The sequence below is a fragment of the Epinephelus lanceolatus genome, chromosome 2, assembly GCF_041903045.1.
Source record: "Epinephelus lanceolatus isolate andai-2023 chromosome 2, ASM4190304v1, whole genome shotgun sequence".
Classification (NCBI taxonomy): domain Eukaryota; kingdom Metazoa; phylum Chordata; class Actinopteri; order Perciformes; family Serranidae; genus Epinephelus; species Epinephelus lanceolatus.
Window position 1 is genome coordinate 32,722,523 of NC_135735.1, and position 21,994 is coordinate 32,744,516.

Below are 21,994 nucleotides of genomic sequence, written 5' to 3' on the forward strand. Positions count from 1 at the left end.
ACAACTTAAATATGCACAATACTATGTACATTGAAATTATCAGTTGTAAGTGTATGCATAAGATTAAATAAATATAAAGTTACCTGTACAGAAACTATACTGTATTGTGCAATATAACTTTTATTATAGCTGTGTACTCCACCTAAACTAAAGCACAATGTCTAGATGTCTGCCATGCTGGTTATTTACAGTAGCAGGAAAGAGGCAACACCTGTAGCCAACATTTGTAAGTGGGGCCCATGTAGGTAGTAAATGGGCTAACAAAATGGGCCCTATATGGGATTTCCATGGGTTCCATAATGGCCCCATTCCAGTTGCCCACATAGTTGGGTTTAGTCAAGTGGGCCCCACATAGGTTATGCTAGGGCTACCTGGGTACCAAGTGGGTATGGGCCCAAAATTGGCATCTTATCTGGGCCCTTATTGGGTAAACCCACTCATGTATGCAACTGGCATGGGGCCAATGTGGAACCTGTGAGTGAATTAAAGGTAATATAAACGCCTAATTGGATTTTATTTTCCCAAAGAAGCAGATTTATTTATTTTGCTGTCAGAGTTAAAAAAGGTCACATCGCTATAAAGGCTGCCAGAGTGGTTGCTGTAATTATGTCTTTTTTTTAATCAAGTCTTCATTTATTTAAGTGATTATAAACAAAATCACACCATGGCAAGGACTTTAAATGCAGGAAAAATATACTTGGAATTAAATTGTTTAAGGTAAGTTGATTTTAAATATAGAACTACTACAGTTACCATTTACATAAGATAAAAAAAATGGTATGAGAGTGAAGTATTCTCTTCCGTAAACACACGTCTGTAAATTGTAACAATTCAAACTTCACTAAAATTCCCTGTTTTTTCAAAGAAGGGGGGGTCCGGACGCCCCTATCCCCCCGCGGGATTTCTGCCTATGGTGTTGGGTGAGAGAAACCTCCCCTGAGCATCATGAATTAGCTTTAGCTGAGTGAGTGCAGGGATTACTCTGCAGGCTGAAATGGAGTAGTTGTTTAGACAGGGATATAGTATTTAAACAGAGGGATTTCTCTGCCAGACCTCCATGTCTTACTTAGACACACACAGTTGTTCACATTTTTGCATAAACACAAGCGCACACAGAGGAACAGTATGGAGATAACACCATAGGCAGCTTACGGTACATGAATCGGCAGACACATTTTTCCTGTCACTTAAGTTTTCAGAACAACTTTAAAAAGTTGTTTGGGTTTATTTCAGGTCTCCAAAGCATTTTTTTGCCAATATAGTTGTTGTTATCAAGGCTTTTTCTGATTCAAAGGCATATTAAATTGTGCTGAATATTAAATTCGTTTTGTGGCTAGCTCAGTCGTAAAATTAAGAGAACACCTTTTGTCAATGTTTAATTTGTTCAGTCAGCTATCCATGGCGGTTTTACTGAATAAAGTATTCTAAAAAAAAACATTTCTTGGGAAAGAATTGGTCGCTCAGGTCGACACTCTCTGAACATGATATCAGGAAAACCTTTGGTAGTTTATATTCAGCATGTACATGTGACGGATGTTTGTCTAATAAACCTCAAAACTGGCACAGTCCTATTTCCCCTCACTGTGTATTGCACCATTAAATGTTTCCTTAACCAGGTTTTTAACAAGCTAATTAACTCAGTCTCTGAGTCAGAGCCTTGTCAAGGTTCAGGCTACATTTTAATTAACAGTCAAGAAACACGGCTCCATCATCACACACGGATCACCGATCAGGGTTTGTGTTTCTTGATTGACTTAAGGAGCCATCATCATTATCTCTTTAAATGTCTCTGTTTCACACAGCTGAAAATAAGAGTGCTATAGTCAATGTTTTGAGTTTCTGTGATAGTTTGTTCATGTATATTAACATTTGATGACAGGGTGTTGCAACATATGGTGTAACGCAAGGTATGTTTTGTGCAGTAAAGCTGGCCTACGTCTGAGTGTCTGTGCGTGCACCAGTTTCTCTCAATATTTGTGTGTACAAGATACTTCTCACAAGTATTAGAAGTGTTGGCTCAGCTGTAATAAGCTTTCTGCAAGGTGCTTTTCTCTGCCTGTGTATCAGCAAAGTGGGGAGGAAAGGCTCAATAGATTGCTTTGTATGGCTAATTTGCTCAGCTCATTAAATATTGAGGTGAAGGCAGATTTGTGTGATTGCCAATATACGAGCTCCAGTGGTCTTTGTTATGCCTCAGAGCCTGTGAAATAAAAGGGAATGCGGAAAGAGTAGTGACGCCTGTGTCATGGCAGCAATGTGTGTGCTGGCAAATGCAAATGCATGAATGAGTATAACTACACTTGAAGCAGCTGTCCACAATTAGTCAGAGGTAGTCACACACACACACAAATATGTGCAACATTCTTAATGTTAGTGTTATATTTGATGTGTAATCACTTAGAATTGCTATGAAAAAATGTGAGCTTTTTTTTTTTTTTTTTTGCTTTCATGTGACCTCATTTTTTTCATTCCTGTGGTCATGTGTGATTTTCCTGGTCGTTCATGGTTTTTCTTTGTCATACTTCACTATGCAGGCACAGATCATTCACTATGCAGTGTTGGAGCAGTCCGTTGAAACTACAGAAGGTTGCTGTAGCTGTCCCAGCTGCCCCAAACACATGGGTAATTATTATGCAGACTGATGTCATCGGACCGTCCTGACTATGGTGATTGTTTTGGAAACAGTGCTTGCACCACTATGTAGTCCCCAAATGAGAAGTTTTCCATTCTTGTTCCAACTCGCATGTGTGTGTGAGGTTTTTGCATTTAAGCCATTTCAGGACAGAGAGTGAGGCGGATCTGGGGAAATAATCAGAATTGAGCATTAAGCCCTGTAGTGTGAACATAGCCTTTGATCCAGACTGAAATATCTCAACAAAACTTTGGGTAAAAATCAAATAGTGACTTGCAAAGAGAGCTGGAGCACTTGAGAATGAGAGGTATACGCCGTAGACTTTGTTCCACAAGCAGGTGTATCAGGAACACAGCGCCAGTGCTTTCCTCAGAATTTGAAAAGCAACGAATCTCTTCAAAATCTCAACTTCCTCTAAAAGGACTGGCACTGAATTTTGTACAAACATTTGTGGTTCCTACATGATGAATCCAAATGACTTGTGTGATCCCTTGATTTTTCAAGTAGTGCCACCATGATGACATTTATGTTTCCCTCAGGATGAACTAAAGGATAGGATAAACTGTGCTAATTGGCAAATGTTAGCATGATAACACTCTAAACTAAGATAATTAACATAGTATACATGAAAGCTATTTAACATCAACATGTTAACATTGTCTTCATGAGCATGGGGCACTGCCCATTGTTCTGATGGTCTCATTAGTCCAAAACAATTTCCCATTGGACTGAAAACCCATTTCTCTTAGAGCCTGTTATCCAAAAACAAGCACCCATAGCTTCAAAGTCTTGTTTCTCTGCAAATACACATTCCCTGCTGTTAGACAAACCAATCACTAGGGAAAAAAGTCCCCATTGCATTTTTCTGTAAACCATTGATATGTTACACTTGTATACAATTCTGTGGTGAATATATGGTCAGGTTTAGGAACAAACACCACTTGGTTATTGTAGGAAAAAAACATGTTCTGGCTTAAAACAACCATGTTTGGTGGATGTTGCTGGAAAAACAGGGACGAGTCAGTGAAAAGCACCCAGGATTGGTGTCTCAAACACCACTGAGAATCTGTAACTAACTGCACACAGTTTGTGTTTTTGCAAAAATGGAACTACAGTGCACTGGGCATTTGATTTTTTGATAATGGGCTGGCAGAGAAATGGGCTTTCAAGCCAATGGGACACTTTTTGGACTAATGGGGCTTTGGAAGTTTGGGCCAATGGAAAAAAACCTTCTCACCTGCGCAGGTGCAGATGTTAACGTTTAGCTTTAAGCACAGCTGTACCTAAATACAGCCTCATAGTTTAAGACAGGTCAGTTTGAGGCTGCAGGGAAAGGGCTGAAGATAACAGGGCACAGTGGCTGAAAAACAACTGCATGGAGCAACACTGCCATTTAGCATTGTTGAGTCTCATTCCCAGGTCATTCTCAGGTCTACTGACACTCTGGGAAGGTGGTTTGGACCTGTAAGAGCCCCTTATGCAAATATTTATAGTTGGAGACGACGTCTGTGTTGATGTGACATATAGGTTCTGATATTATTCAAGTTTGTACAACAATTTCTGTACAAGTTACTTACGAAAGGTTTGGTGCTGTAAGGCAGTTTAGTGTGTACGACAAAAAAGGAGGGTGGACGATGTCGTGCGTAAAGATGACATAGGATGACCGTGTTATGCGGTGTTAAAGTGTATAACAATGGGTAATATGGTGAGAATGTGGAAATAGGACATCAAGTCAATAGTTGACACTATGAGATGTCATTTTGGAAGGACTTTTTGTGTTTTCTTTCTGTATTCTCAATAAACCTTGTTCAACTTTTTCCCTGCCTCATGTGCGTACTGTGGATCTTCACTAAGGAACAGGAACACAAGTCTAAACCGAGACACCTTGTAGTGGCCTATGAACTTTTGCCACTATAGGTCTGACTACCACCCTGTGGTTGTTGGTATTTGAAAACCTGAGAATGAGACTCAACAACAGAGATGGGACCAAGTCACACATGTGCAAGTCTCAAGTAAGTCCCAAGTCATTTTTTCTTGGGCAAGTCAAGTCAAGTCAAGTCACAGGTTATGTCAAGTCAAGTCTAAGTCAAGTCACCTTATTATTGTAATTTTACCGGCAGAATCTGATCTTAATAAAGTGAAAAGACAAGATATAAGTAACTGTCAGTAAACACTGACTTCATCGCTGCAATGTTTACTTTGTAGGGACGACCCCCATACGTGCGTGCACGCACACACACACACACACACACACACACACACACTAACCAAAATCACCCATTTAGCTAATTTAACCCTGTGTTGCTCGTTCATAAAACATACAGCCGGCCTTGTGATGAACCGGTCGGAATGTTCGCTCACGTTTTCTGGTGTTAATGTTAGCAAATAAATTAAAAAACAAGTTCCACCCGCCAAACCGACCCACCCGCCACCCCACCCCCGTATCGTATCAAGCTAACGTTAGCTAACTACCGACTAACCAGATAATATTAGCTAATTGACAAGCACTTACTGGGCAGAATGGCTCTTCAAATGACAAACAAAGTTTGAAGTTGTCGTCTGGCTGTCCGAGATGTTTATGCTGCATGTCTTGCACTGTGTTGTTCGTCTTTTGCCATAATAATGGTAATTCCGAAAGCCAAAGACGATGACTCTCGGTACCCCTCCCGCTGACATGTTGATGCCTATCTGATATAAGAGGGCCTGTTTCTCCAATAAACACGTAAGGTACGTAGAGAGGGCATGACTGATTGACAGGGTAGTGATCCAATCATGACAACGCCATTCTCAGCCTGCGCTCCTACTGGGTAATCAGCATTATTTTTTAAATTAATTTATTAATTTTATATTCTAACTGAAAACATGATGTGAATAACACTCAAGTCATTCAAGTCATCATGTCTCAAGTCAAGTCAAATCCCGAGTCTTTAACTTCCAAGTCAGAGTCAAGTCTCAAGTCTTTTATTTTTTGTCAAGTCAAGTCACAAGTCATCAAAACAGCGCCTCGAGTCCCCATCTCTGCTCAACAATGAACTATCTTTCACCGGAATTGCATAATGAACCTTCAAAATTGCATGTGACAGTATAAAGATTATACAAGAAGCAGAGGGATAAAAGGTTTAGGAGAGAAAGGGTAAGAGTGGTGGACATAACAGTAAGAGAAAGAAGACAGACAAAGTTAACAGCTCTCCCTATAATTAAATGCTAAATTGTGCTGAATATCAGACGTTTAACAAGTAAGTGAACGCACTCTCATTACGTTGGTTCAGACTGATCCCAGACTAGACTTGATTTGTGAGTGATTTTGGTCTCAAATTTGGCAGCACAGGTTTTACTCACTTCTCTGGATTTAGGTCTCAGTTTGATACTCAGCTAGGATCTGGCACACATTGCAATGGTGTGTAAACTGAAAATGTTAAATAGAGAAATGCTGAATTCGTTCACAACCCTGTTTCACTGTCAAACCCACCAGCAGGCTTCAAGAGGTAAACATGAGATAAAGCATACAGCCATACACTGCTATCTGATCTTTCTTTACAGATGCCTTCCACACCCTCCTTCCATGTGTTCATGCATGTTCAGTGTGCTCACAAATCTACGTACCTCTGTCACTATTTGTGTAGGTCCACATACCGTATGTGGATTTGAATGTTTGTGTGCTATGATACAGCGTTAGTGTGTAGCAGCGAACAGCAGTGATGCATGGACACAGAAAAACAACTCACACTTTCTGCTTTCCTCTATCTCAATCCAGGAACACCAATTCCCCACCACATCTCCTCAAATGGCCACTTTACCTCGATGAATTGGGTTCAAGTGCAATCTTGCCTTTTGTCAGATGTAGTTTAGGGGCTATTTCTTAATGGTGCACCTATTGCTCTCCGTCCTCTTTTCTCTCTTCAAGTCGCTCCATTTCTTATTGGATAGCACTATGTCCTTCTTCTGGGAAGAGAAATGTTTTCCTCAGGTACTTCAGGGCAGCTACAGGGGTGCTGAGTGTTGTCAAAACAAGCTTGGTTGTAAGAAAGAAGAGAAGGTAAATCAAAGGTAAAGGCAGAGATTCACAGTATGTCATCCTAACAACTCTGACGGGCAGCAGCGCCGATGCATCACTCGCAGCACTTTCCTTTATATCACACGGAAACACCTTGTTACCAAAGAATGACTCTATTCAGTTTGACCCTTGTTGCATTTTTTGAGTTGCTGAATCCGCATCCCAATGTCACACGAAAATTGTCCAGTTTATCATTTAATATAATAAAAAAAATTAAGACTGCTTGACATGGATGCAAGATGACAATGCTTGTTGGTCTCATTGCCAATTAAACCACTTTAAACCAAAAAAAATAAGAGACAGAATTAACAAAGTCCATGAATAATAATTTGTGTTGCCTTGTTTAATTTTGATTTTTATTAAAAGATTACAAAATTAGATTAATCTAGTCTTCCAGTAGGAAATATTTAATCAAAACCAGATTAAAAAATGTGAAGCTTTTATTGCCAAATTCATTCCAGAAGACTGTTTAAAGTTTAATTTGTTTTTGTGAAATCTCAAATTGATGCTTCTCTTGCACTTCCTTCAATACATCCCCATCCTTCTAACAAAATACTGCACACATACCCAGCTCTGGTCATTTAAGTGCTTGAGGTATTTTGCATTTTTAGCCTTGAACACATCATCTTAACCATCCCAGGAAGAAGAGAAGATGCATGCATACTGATCTCTAACCATGTGCACTATATCTTTATTAGAGTACATCAGTAAGGGTGATAGGAATGTAAATTTGAGACAGTTCCTGTGATTGATGATAAATGTTAACTAAAGAATAACCAATAGCACTTATGGTAAACTCCATTACAGGGTACCAGTAAAAAAAGTGATCCATACTTACGTTTTTTTTTAAGTGGCACCCTCCAGTAGCTGTAGTTACTAATAAAGAAGCAGAGGGGAGGTGATATGACGTAACATAAAAGGCTACCAAGTCTGCGTAATACTGTACAAATATCAAAGACGCACTGATAGGGTGGGCAGGAGGGGTGGGTCAAACAAACATAGGACTTTCACCAAGGTGCTTGTGCCCTGAAGTAAAAGCTGACTTATTTTAAAAGAAACATAGCCTAGTATGCTACTATATATACTGTACTGCACAACTGTGTGTGTGTTGTGTCATATTATATGTCAGGTTATGTATGCGCCAAAGTGCTTATTTAATAATAAACCATGATGTTTGTTTGTTTTTTAACAATCCTAACCACATAGATATGTTGCCTAAACCTAACCAGCTAGATTGATAGCGGAACTGTGACCATTTCATGACTTGTTTAAGACTGTGACCATTAGAATGATAATATATGTTGTTTTGGGGCTGGTCATGTAAGTTGTTTTGGAAGTCAGTGGATATCAACCAATTCTGTCCTTTAGGTGTGAGAGAGTGTTGGTTTAGACCAGGGATAGGCAACCTGTGGCTTCGGAGCCACATGCTGGCTCTTTCACCCGTCTCCAGTGGCTCCCTGTGGCTTTGGCAAAACATTATATAGAAATTATTAACAAGCTATTTTTTTAACATATTCATTTTCGTAGGCCTTGAGTGATTCTTACATTGTCAGTTGTAGAAATATGTAGCCTTTGCACTGAATAAAAAATGATGATGATGATCAGCTTTTCCTTTACATTTTTGCCATACCTCTATAGCGGTGGCTTGTTTGGGATCTCCTGAGCAAAGCTAGCTATGGATTCCAGATCAAAAAAGTCTTGGAGGAAAATATAGAATTTAATCGCGTATGGACATATTCGTTTCCTTTTCCCCTCCAAAGTTAGATTGCCAAACGGTCATAAATAGCCCACTGCGGAAAGCCACCTTGTGTTAAAACATTGAAATATTTATATTATTATATAATATATCATTTAGACCTATTAGTAATGTTGATGGGTAATTTCAGACTTGCTGTTACCTTCATTATAAGGCTCAAATGTGTTATGCGGCTCCAGGCAGATTATATGAGAGCTACTTTGGTCAAAAGTGGCTCTGTTGATAGTAAAGGTTGCTGACCCCTGGTTTAGACATATATTATTACTGTCATAAAGCAAGAGCTTTCCTTTAGTGCAGAGTTTGCATGTTCTCACCCTGTCAGTGTGGGTTTTTTCTGGGTACTCCAGCTTCCTCACAGTCTAAAGAAACGCAGGTTCATTGTTGTCTCTAAATTGCCCGTAGGTGTGAATGTGACCATGAATAGTTGTCTGTCTCTATGTGTCAGTCTGGTGATAGTCCAGCAACCTGTCCATGGTGTACCCCGCCTCTCACCCAGTGTCAGCTGGGACAGGCTCCAGCCCCTCTGTGACCCTGAATAGGACAAGCAGTTAAAGATAATGGATGGACATATCTACAATATCTGTGCATGGCAACAAGAGTATGGTTATGATGAGGTGAAGATTGATGATTTGGCAGAATCTGGTAGTAGGGTTGTAGATTTGATGACCACCCTCATTTTACACGGCCACACCTGGAGCCTCTGACCAACTCCCTCCACTGCAGGGATCTAATTTGTCTCCAGTATCTGCTCTGGATAATGAGCGGCAAGCTGTCAACAGGCCCTGCTGGCAGTGACCGGTCCGCGTGACCCTCTGAGGACAGCCATGTGTCTGGCCTGCTCTTCTCACTGATTGACACCTACAATGAGAGAGGACAGGAGAGATAGTGTGAGAATGTGGGAAGAAAAGAAGGAGAGAGAGATTGTGAATGTGTGCGAGAAAGAGGATGACAGGTGGAGACAGTAAGAAAGACTGAGTCACAGGCGAAGAAAGAGTATGTCTTTAAAGAGTAACGGAGAAAGACTGAGCAAGAAAAAAAAGCATCCAAGGGGAGTGCAGACGCTGACCTCAAGGGCTAATCTACAGATACTGACAGAAGGCAGTTAATGTAGGGTAACCTGAAAAGACTCCAGTAGCAATGAGACAAAACCTGCATTGCATTTGCCAGGAAATTATCAGATATCAGCTATATGGGAAATAATGAGTCGAAGCTGCCACTGTGAAGAAGTCTCAAGAAATATGGAGGGCTTTTTTTTTTAGCTGGAAATGGGCGCATCAGGAACTGAAATGAAACTGGTGTCCAAGATCATTTCATTCCCTAAAAACTTGTTTCCAAGGTGGGACCTTATTGTGAGGTGACATCTGGTGAAAAATAGGACCATCAGCTCTGGTGAAGAGCCCTCTGTTAAATATGGGCCATTGCCTTTTAAGCAGAGTATCAAAAAGCTGAGTGGCTCCACACAGTCCCATAAAAATCCTTATAGAAGTATCTGACAGTAACTGGATAACGTGCAAAGTTGTCAGCTGCGTCTGGACTGGGAGAATGCAGTTTGTGAGCTGATTTGCTATAAATGTCCTCATGTCAACAAAGCTGCTGTTGGATGGCTGTAACAATCATGATCTCCAACCTGGAATTGCTTCAACTCATCAAGGGCATGTGCTGTAAAATGCTATCTGGCTTATGTAAACAACTGCACGGCTAAAACCTTGAAAATTAAATAGAATAAAAGTCGGTATTTGTTTTATTTCTAACAAATCATTCTCAAGGTGTGGAGGATTCTGGTCACAAGAATGTAATTTCCTTTTCTGGTGCACCTAATCTGAAAGAAATATCTCATGACTTTATCATCATGACATCTCATCAAACATCACTGTGGCCCCAGTGGTTTTATAAAAAGGAAAAAGAAAACTTTTAAATTATTTCTTGTAAATAAACATTTGAAGAAAAGAAGAGTTAATTACCAAAATTACCAAAACACCTTTCAGACAACGTGAATGTATGAGACTGTCTTAAAGCGGGGGTAGGCAGTTTTATTTTGGTGTCATTGTGCAAAATGCCATACTAACCTTTCAGCAAATTGGAATTCAGCTGGTCTGAGAGTAAACATGACTTCTAGTACATGACAGGAGACGTTGGCCAATCACAGGTCATTTCAGAAAGAGGGTGTTCCTATAGGCTTTCTTACAGATACACATGCGCTAGCACATCTTAGATAGTGAAAGTCTTTTACACTGCCAGATTTTCTGTGAATGTTGGGCCGTTTTGCTGGCAAGCTGCGAGCGTTTAGACACACAGAGCCGGATTGGCGAGTCCATCCGAGGTACCCAATTTTCCGCCGTGTAGGGTAGACATATTGGCGGAACCGACTTGGTTGAAAAAGAACGAGGCGCCATTCCGCCACGGGAGGGGCTGTTGAAGACTTGTGGGAGGAGCTGTTGATGACGCCGCATGTGCGAGCCACTGGCAGTGGATAAACAGCAAACAGCTGATAGCAGGAATTAGCGAGCAGCTAGTAGCAAGAGGGAAACGCAAACCTGACAGACACTGTAAAGATGAACAACTGGGGAGACAAGGAATTACGTGCCCTCCTTGCCCTCGCAAACAAAGAGGCCTTTAACCATCAAGTGACAGGAACGGTGAAGAATGGGCCGATTTACTAGAGAATTGACCAGCCGCGGCTTCCCTCCCACGTCACTGTTTACGTCACATGCTGAGCTTCACGTTTTGTTACTTGCTCACGCCCCCCTTTGCCCCGAAAAAGGCGCATTCTGTATAAACAAAAGTAGGCAGGCAGCATTTTGCCGCACTCCCCGATTTTGTTTTTATACTGCCAATGCTGAAAAAAGACTGATTGAGCTTTCCTGCAAATTTGCACAGTTCCTATCTAAAAAGGGCTACTGATTCAGTATTGGAAAATCCTGCAGAGAGAAAGTTACTATTCCAAATGGTGTCTGACAATAAAGTAAATGTCAGTTTCAACAAAACATTTCAGAGATGAAGAAATAAAGATGTTGCCAATAGCTTAGCCTTCTGTTAACAGTAGCCAAAGGCTCAGGGCTTTTGCCCTTAGTCCATGTATATGTAGCTAGCTATTAAGCATGTGATCAAAAGGGGGTTTACAGGTCCACAGATCTGCAAAGAAAACAGGACAGTAATTCTCGTAAAACTGCAGCTATATAACAACATTAAGATCACAACGAAGATCCTGCTAAATAAAATATATGTCTCATAGATGTACAGGTCATTGTGTGAAGCATGTGAGCAGGCATATTCCCGCAGGGGAGTGCTGCAGGAGGGAGGTATATTTTCAATTCAGCTTTCAGGAAGACTGAATAGTGAATACAGGTGGTAGAGACAGTGCTTTTTCTTTTTATTAAGTGTAGTCAAATAAAGAAAAAGAAATGCAAAGAAGAGCTTGTGGTACTTCCTACCTCGTCTAGTTATCTGAGCGTGGCAAGCTGTTGTGTGTTCTTGGTTCTGTTTCTGAAATGCCACTTTGTTTTTGTTTGGTTTTTTTTGTACTTTTTTCTATTGTGTTACTGTTTTCTGATCTGTTGACTGAAATGTATTTTCTGAAATGTCAGTGTTTTTTTCCAAAATGTTTTGTCATACATTTTGCATCTTTTATTTATTTATTTTTTTTTTTACTTTAGTCTCATTCTTTATTTATTTAGTCTTTTGTTTTAATGGTGTGTTTTCTCTTTTGTTATTTTGTTTGACAAATGTTGAGTTGTTGTATTTGTGCAAAATTTAGAGCTACTGTATTTTTGCCAACATTTTGTTCAGTTCTCCTTTAATTTAAAAAGCCTGATCATGAATAGATTCATCAAAGTTTCTCCTCTCATATAAAGAAAGAAAACAGTCAAATGTTGTTGTGGGTAGTTTTTTTATTCATTATTTTTTTAAAAAAAAAGCAAATGTTCCTGTGATCACAAATGTGTGACTGTTATTATTTCCTTTAGCAAATTAGACTATATATTACTTATGTAAATTAGTAAGGGTGATTAAAAGAGCAGAGAAAATATTACCTCCTACCTTGACATGACTAAGACATTATTTATCATAAGCGGTGGAATTATTATATTGTTTAAAAAAAAAAAAAAGCCAATTAGGAAGGCAGACAAAAACATTTTCTACAAGCAATAAAAGCTGAATTAATGCTCTTTTCCTTTGTTACTAAGATTAAAAATGTGTCATATTAAGCCAGTTACCTGATAAATCTATTGTTGTTTTGGAAATTCCTTGCTGATTTACATATTCATGAATTTTAAACAAAAGAGTGCAGTAAAGACACTCTGCATCTTAAGTGATTCAGTGAAATTTACTTTATTTCTCCAGATGTGGCCATTGCTCCGTTCAGGTTAAGATAGCGTGCATTGCTACTATTTGGCTTCTGTTTGTTACAAATAACATCTACTTTACATACACATACACACAAAAAAAACATACATTTTAAGATAACAATCAAGCTGCTGTGGCTGAATATTTATCAAACGCTGAATAAAATCTATCAAGCGTCTCATTGGACTGCAGCTGTTTGGATTTTGATAAAGCCATTCTGCCCTTTTCACCAAAGCACAGACGATAGTGTCCACATCCCAGAGCTACTCCAGTACTGAGGACTGTCACTCAACACTAGGTAAGGAGCTGTTCAGGAGGGATTTAGGATATTTTCTTTAAAGGAACAGTGTGTAAGATTTAGGGGGATTTAGTGGCATCTAGTGGTGAGGACTGCAGAGTGCAACCAACCAAAACTTCTCCAGGTTAGAATTTCTTCAGTGTTCACTGTTCAGGATGTTTTTACCAGGAGCCAAATTATCCACAGAAGTTGCTTCCTCTGAGAAAATAATCAGGCTAGATGATTAAAACAGGTAAAAACACTGAATAAAGCAGTACCACATTACAAATCAGTTTTTCTCACTGTCGTCACAGTGGGACTGCACTACAGTGGCTGACACAAAAATGCCAATGGCCCTATCTAGAGCCAGTGTTTAGTTTGTCTGTTCAGGGCTACTGTAGAAACACGGCAATCAACATGGCAATCTCCATAAACAAGGGCCCATATGTAGATATAAATAACAAATTCTAAGATAACAAACATACCAAATCTTATTTTCAGGTGATTATACACTGATGCAAATGTGACACCTACAAATGAATGTTCACAATTGTAAAGTTGTTTTACTTGAAAAGAGGACACATGCGAACATGTTTTTACAATGGTTTTGAAGTAGCTCCTAGAAGGTGCAGTTGCATATTGGTGACACCAGGGGGAGCATCCACCCAGAATAGCGCCAGGAGACTTCCATTCCCCAGACAGAGAACGGCCTGCTGAATGAACGCTGTCTCTGCTTTTCCCGTGTAAAACAGGTTAGTAATGTGTGTTGTATCATCACAAAACATGCCTAAGGACTTAAATCCTTCCTTGTTTCACTCATTGCAATGACGGGTTTTGCTAGCTCCCCTGTACACAACGTAACAACGTGGCTGTCTTACTTTCGATATTTTCCTCTTTTGCCACTAAAGCTCCTTGACATATGCATGTTTCTACAGTTTTTTTAAGTTAAGTAATATGAAATAAAGCATGGTTAAATAAGTGAAATAAACAGGTTGTGGAAAGTTATTTGAATGTTTCTGGTCACTCATTTACGTCATGTTAACAATCAGCGTTAAAGCTGCACTTCTGTTGTAATGATGTTTTGGTATATTTAGAATAACCGAAGAACAAAGTTTATGAAATAGTTTATTGAAACAAAGAGAGAAAAGAAAATTTGTTAATAAAGACAAGGACCTTTTCCTGTGTAAAACAGGACACCACACCTGTTATGGACAACACAAGGGTGAGGCCTGGAACAAACACATTATATCATATTTCTTCTCTGCAAATATATCCCTCTAAATCCTACACACAGGACCTTGAACATTGTAAAAGATAAAACATTGTTTAAAAAGTAGAAAAAAGGAACAATGCAACCCAGATCTTGCACCAGAGTACAGTATGTATCTCATTTGTGCGCCATTTGTCTGAAACCAGATAGAAAAATGATTTCCTTTGAAGCATTACTCATGATGGTAAGTATAAACATTTATATATGCATATAGTGGGCACTGGAAGCAGATAATGGCAGGGTTCCCCTCCCTCATTGTCTCTGTATGAAAGGAATGACTTAAGAAGTCAATATGATGCATCAGTGATGGTTTCATTACAATAAATAGCTTATAACTCAGAGGAGCGTATTTTCATTATTTTAAGTGGTTCCTCTCAGGTTTTTACTTTCAGCACAGCCGACACATTTCTTTTTGTCCCCCTCTCTGTTTTTTTTAAGATGAAGCAGCGTCTTCTGATTAAAGAGTTGGCAACCTTCAGCATTTATTGATAGGGACACTTCACACCACTATAACTGAGGTCGATGCTAGTTTGCAGTTTGCTGGGGCTTTTGAACTGATGCAGTGATTGGATAAAAAGGGGTGTATTTTATCAGCTCCATGAGACACACTGGCACCCTGAGAGGAATGCAGGTACAGTAACTGACACTCATCCAAGTAACTATGATGCTTCTGGTATTAGTCATATAGTCATTTATTCTGTACATTAATTTACAGCCCTGTAATGACTTCACAGGACTGTGAGTGCATTTTGGATGTGCAGGTATTTTCATGTCGGTGCTCAGCTCTGCTCAAAGATACACTTTGCATGCGTCTCTCCAAACAACATGAGCTGTAAATCTGTAATCAGAGCTAGTAAATTCACAGCAGGGATGACCACATAGCCTGATATCATCTAAATGCAGATTACATTCATTATCAGCCTACACACTCTCACTGAACTCTGTCATCTTTTTCTCTCTTTTTCCTCTTATCATCATCTCTCTATACCTCCTCTAAGCTCTGTCCAGTCTTCCAGTCTTTTATTTTTTTTTTCTGCCCTCACCCCTCTGCAGCATCCATCCCTGCCATCCTCCCTCAATAATCACTTCAACAATGACTGATTACAAGAGAAGAAAAATCCCTGATCTAAAACAGAGCTCATGAATAATTTCTAGATGCTTGTTTGGTCTCTCAGACGTTCCTCTGTTTGCTGTTGTGTGACAGTGCAGCACTTTCTGATTTTTGTTTATCGTCTGGCCCGTGGGAGGGGACAGCATTTTTTTCACAGATCAGAGGGAGATGTAATCTCACAGCAGAGATGCTCCAGTCGGCAAAGGCTTGCGTGTGTGGTTTGCTATGAGTGCATATGTTTGTGTGTTCTCAGTAACATCTTATAACTCTGCAGCTCTACTGGTCAGCATGCAAGGAGTCACTAAAAAGTCATTTCTTATCAGTGGCGGGGGCAGATACATCCCCTACTGCTGCTCTTCCACCATCACACACACCTTGGAAATGAAGCTTTGAAGAATGTCAATTACTCCTCCTTCAAGAATCTGTATCAGACGCTTTGGTGTCTCCCAGTGAGATGGTTTCCCTGTAGTGCTGACATCCTGGCGACAACAGCTCTTTGATATTGTGTTGTTCCAGGCCGAATCAGAAATTAGCAGCCATGCCAGATTCCTTTGGCAGAAATGTTGTGGCAAGAGATGAGGGGAAAAAACAGAGCGAGAGTGAGAGAGGGAAAAAAACGATGGAGGAAAAAGATAAGCAAAAAATGGACAACAGTAGGAGGAGGTTAGAGGAGATAACAAGCAGGATATGGTGGGAGATGTAGTTGTCAGATCAGACAAAGAGTGTGTGGAGAGACAAGAGAAAAGGGGAATAAAGAAAGATTTGATCGTCTTTGTAAATTTAAGTGGAGCAGTGAATGAGAAAATTCTTTTATTCCTTGGCAATGACATTCTGATGTGCAGCATACTTTACTTGAATGGGTCATTAATCAGCTTTGTGTTTGCAAATTAGTGAATGAGTGTGTGTGTGTGACCAAATTTACACCTGCACTTACACTTCAGCACATGTTTTGATAAAATGTGTTTTCAATCAGAGGCTTAAATAATGGTAATTTTAACAGTAGAACTGGACTTATTTGTGCCAGTGCTCAACTGTTCATCTGGCATTCCTCGTAGTGTGTTGCTGTCACATCCTAGCCTTGGTAAGCAGGTGTAAATCTAGTATAATGTGAATGTGTATTATATTATCCAGCATGAATTATGAGCCAACACCACACTCGGTCAGCCCAGAGCAAGAGACAGATGGATGGGTCAGACCAAAGATTTTAATGTTGGTCCTGCAGGGATTGGTGCATTGCTCGGCATGATTATGAAGACAAGCAGGCACACAAGCACACACAGAAAAAACACATAGCGACCTATCACTCTAACCCACTACATGACCTTATGCGTTCACACACTGGAATGATGAAATTGGTTATGATTGGCTTTGCCCCTTGTAAATCCAAGTGGCTCTGGCCTGCCTCCATTTTTGAGCTTTTCTAATAATGTTGGTCTTACCTGAACCTCGGTGAGAGCACTCGGGTCTTTGCAGCAAATAAAAGACAACCTCCACCTCATCCATGTCGTTGTTTTCATTCCCCTCTGCTATAGCCTTTGATTATTATTGCTCGCTGCTATAGACTGGCACTGGAGGGTCACCACAAATTGAGCCACACAAAGGATTAACTGGATATGGACAGGGCACAACAGGCCAGTTGGAAGTTGAAGTTAAGCTGCTGCTCTGGCCATATCTAAAGCACATATCCTATAGAAGTTGGTGCAATGCTTTAAACAAAAATAGTTTGTTGTGTTTTTTAGCCAATCAACCAGTCAATTAATTTAAATGTCACATGAAATAATGATTACAGTGAAATGCAATCCATCAGTTCCATAAATGTGTATATTCAAACCATTGTAATAATAGTACATAAGGGGGCGATCACACAGAAATGAGACGCTAGAAACACAGACGCTTCAAAGACGCTTGAAACGCTGGAAGCGCTTATTCAGTGCACAAAAAAAGAGACAAAAAAAGACAGCAAGGAGCGCCTGTGGAGCGGGGGTGCGTGCGCAACACACACACACCTCCTGTCATCTCCCTATGTCTCCCCTTGAATATAGTGTTTCCCTCAAAGATAGTAGAGACAGTAGCTTACATGAAACTATCACGAGCTATCAAATCAAATCCAACTTTGTTTATATAGCACTTTTCATACATAAAAATGCAGCACAAAAACTGTGAACTACGAAATAAGGTCACCAGCCCTCTCACATATCCCACTGTCTGAAAGTTAACTAGCTGCTACGACAATCGTCGTCGTCAATTACATTGTACTCATCAGACAAATTCGTTGCACTGCTCACACAGCTCCATGTGTTCCTCCTCCTGTGTTTGTTCGAGTACTGAGGTGTGCGTGTGTTGTATAATTCTTCAAAATCAAATATTATCAGGATAAATTTCTCATCTTCGGATTGCATTGTGTCTTCTGTCGTAACTGCCACAACAAAACAGGAAGGAGGATTTGATTGGCTGCCTGGGCCAATGACGACAATGATGAATGGTGCTACTGGCGTCTGATGCTCAAAAAGATGAAAATATTTTAACTTTTCAAAAAAACGGCTGTCTAAAAATACGCTTGAATGCTGGTCAGACGCGCCGTATCACAGGAAAAGAATGGTTTTACTGGAGTCGCGTTTCTAGCGTCTCATTTATGTGTGATCACCCCCTTAATGTCTATGGAGCTTAGAACTGAGAAGCTCTTCCTGAGCCTCTCATTGCTGGCCTGGTGTAACTGGTACCTTCTTCTCAACCGGGTGATGAGGCAGTTATCCTGGTGGCTGGGATCTTTAATGATTCTCCTGGCCTTATTTTTGCAATACCTGATGTAAACAAAGCCTACGGTATATTCAGCTGAACGAACCACTCTTTGCAGGGTCTTGCGCTCCTGTTTGGTTTCTAGGCGGTGACGTTTCCTGTAAGGGCACTTTTGATGGTGTGGAAGTAGAAATTATTCAGTATTTGAGGGGATACTTGTAATTTCCTCAGGCTTCTGAGATGAAACAGTCTCTGCCTTGCCTTAATCACCACTGAGTCAGTATGCAGCACCCAGGTCAGGCCCTCACTGATGTGGACACTACTACACTACTTAAAGCTATCCACCATCTCTTTAAGGGGCATGTAATTCCTTTGCTGTTTCTTTCCCAAGTCCATTAACATCTCCTCAGTATTGCAGATGTTCTGGAGTAGGTTGCTGTCCTGATGCCAGCTGATCAGGTTCTCTACTTCCTTCAGGTAGGCCTTTTTAGTGTTATCTGTGATCAGGCTGACCACAGTCATCAGCAAACTTGATTATGGCGTTGGAGACAGCAGTGGCTACACAGTCGTGTGTACAGGGAGTACAGTACATGAATTCTAGCAGCGTGACTCAAAGAAGGGTAATATTGACCTGGAGATCGCTCAGTTGATCTACTTTGGTCCAGACTAACCATCTATCTAACTATCAAAAACTGTAGATTCAGGGCTCTAGTTTCGCAGACCGGGCGAACTGGCGCAACTAGGTGTGGCCAGGCGGATTTTGTAAGTTTGGCACACTGTGCGCGCTGGTGCAGCTACTCCTCTTTCCCACCTCCATCCCTCCTACCTGCGTAAGTCGGAAAGAGGGAGAAGAGAAGGCGTGGAGTGGGTTTTACACACATCACACCAATCAAATGAGCCCCTCTCCTCGCCCTTAAATGCGCCGCGCGAAGACGTAATGAGAGTTTACTCATTACGCAGTAGCGTCAGACGGCCGAACTCCTCCCAGGAGGAAACTGATGTTTTGGTCCGGGAGGTCCAAGCTCGCAGTGTCCGAATATATGGAACTGCGAGCAGACCTCCAGGGGCTGATGATGCAAAGGTAGCCTGGGAGGAGGTCACCACAATTGTAAATCAATGTTGCGTTTCTCTCGTGCGCACGCGCTTTCTCTCTCTCTCTCGCAGTCTCACTCGGTTTCTTTTCTTTTGACTTTTCTAAGATGACAGATGCTGAATATATACTCCCTATCTGATGCTGTGGCTGTTTGTGGTTGGCTGAGAGGGATGTGAACTCATTAGTTTGCAGCTGTGATAATCAAATCAGGTTGGGTTTCCATTACGCGTGCCAAACGTGCCAAACGGTGCCAATCCCCTTTGATCTGACATCAGATGTGACGGGACAGTCGATATAGAGATACATTTATATGCTGATTGCAGATAGTTGCATTGAATAGTGTTTTTTTGGGTATTTATTGCATTATTAATGTGCCTGATATTCTGGAAACCTGCCTGTGAGGTTTTGGTGACGTGTGCACTGTCCACCGGTCAAACTTCGTCTTACACCGGCTGCGCTCCACCTGCGCTGACAGTAGACGTGGTTTCAGTTGGCGAGCTTTTAGCGCACCTTCGGCAAAGCCTTTTGGCACGAAACTGTCACTGCGCCAAGCTGCATCTGTCGACACCTCCCCCTGCTGCGCCGCCACACCCATCTCAGCGCACCTCGGTCTGCCAAACTACCAAACTGAGCGCGCCTCGGGTTGCGCTGCTCGAAACTAGCTCTGCGCGGGGTTCACCATCCTGCGCCACCCTGCACTGCGCTGGGAAACTAGAGCCCTCAGGCTCTCCAGAAGGGTATTTCTGAGTTCGGTGATCCCCTGACATTTGTGACATTGACATTTGTGGTTTTGAATGAAATATCTCAACAATGTTTGGATAGATTGAGAACATTTTTGTTTCACACATTCATGTTCCCCCAAAAATTAGTTGTAATCACTTGAGTGATCTGCAGACTTAATATCCAGGTTCATCATAAGGTAGAAATTTCAATTTGTTGAGCACTCATTTATTACCCATGAGAAACAAATTCTGTTCCCATCAGCCTCAGCTGAACTTTGTTTCAAGTGCTACTAACCAAATGTTAGCACGCTAACACACACACACACAAAAAAGAAAAGGGCAAACACGCTAATCATTCTCATATTGCCAATGTGTTGTCAGTGAGAGCACTGTGGCATTTATTGTCAGTAAGCTTTGCTGTGCCCAATTATAGCTTCACAAAGCTTTTAGCATATAGACTGTAAAAAATAATGGACAAAGCTACTGTAACACCACCTATTGGTTTGTGGACAGCCATTTTGAAGCACTTAAGCTCAGCATTTCAGCTATCACTATCTTGTTTTTCTGGGTTTTCTTTTTTTTTTTTTGGAGCCAGAAGTGACTATATTTGTATGAGGAGGTGGAGCTGTGGTGAATAGCCATAGACTGTAGAAATGTCTCATAAACTGCATGTCCCGCCATTAAATATTTATGACTTTAAGCCTTAAGCCTGATATCAAAACTCATCCCCCGTTAAGTTGTCATGAGTGATGAAATTAGCTACAGAGATAAAAAAATGTTTATTATTACTGTTTTATTTATTTATTTTTTGCTTCTGTAGCCAGCCTCAAGTGGCCATTCACAGTACTGCAGTTTTTGGCACTCCCATGTTGGTTTCATTTTTTAGCCCCAGAGGTTGCCACTTGCTCTAGCATAGCTGTAGACTGTTCTTTTTACAAAATTAGAACGTGCTCGTTATGTGGATATCAAGTCTGCCCTGACAGTTTGTGGTCTTTTGAAGTTGTAACAATTTTGTTGCCATTTTTTCCTGCTCAGAAAAGCTGTTTTCACATGTGAACATTTACAGTGTTAACAAGTTCACCTGATTTTCTACATCTTCCTCCGTATAGCACAGTTGGTCCCTCATATCTGTTGTCTTTGCATTTTTTCCCACAAATCACTTCTTGGCAAAGTCGGACCTCTGGAAGAAAGAAGAGAAATGGGAGATGTGTTAAACAGGCACAAGATTCCCTGGAGAGGAGGAAATATGAAAAGATCAGCAGAGCTGTGAATAAAAATAGCGCCCTAAGCAAACTCATTTTTATCACAGTGACCTGGCATTTACAAGACAACCTTTGTAGAAATTTCATCCACCTGTTTTCTGCTCTGTCTTTAATGCCTGACCTCAAGAGTCTCTGTCAAAGTAACTCAGTGACATTATTTTTTATTTACTTTTTTTACTACTTTTTTTATTTACATTACAAGAGATATATGATTTCTTCATAAATATTTAAATAGAAATAACTTTAAATAAGCTTACTTAGTAAGTCACTGTGAAGTTGAAGTATGCACAAGCCTCACACGTCTCTGTTAACCCCCAAAACTCACACAACTGATACAAATATGTGACAGAATAAATGATTAGAACATTGACATGAGTATAAATCAGCATAGCATTATTGTTTATTTATCAGGGAGAAATGGAGTGAGTGTTAGCGCACTGCACTGTTTGATGTGAAATGGCCAGCAGGGCAACATGTGTTGATTGGCAGAATGTCAGTGCAGCAGTAAAAGCTGCTGGCCCATGTGAGCTGAACCTTCAGAAGAAATGATGCGCTCAAATCGAGAATACTGTGCAAACAAACTCAAGGAACACACAAGATAAGCCCCTTAACATTAAAAAAACAAGGTTTTGCTCAGATGCAAACACACACACCCACAGACACACACACACAGCCAGGGTCAAACTGAGCAAAGGCACACTGCCCAGCTAATTAATTTGACACAACAAAAGATCTGTATC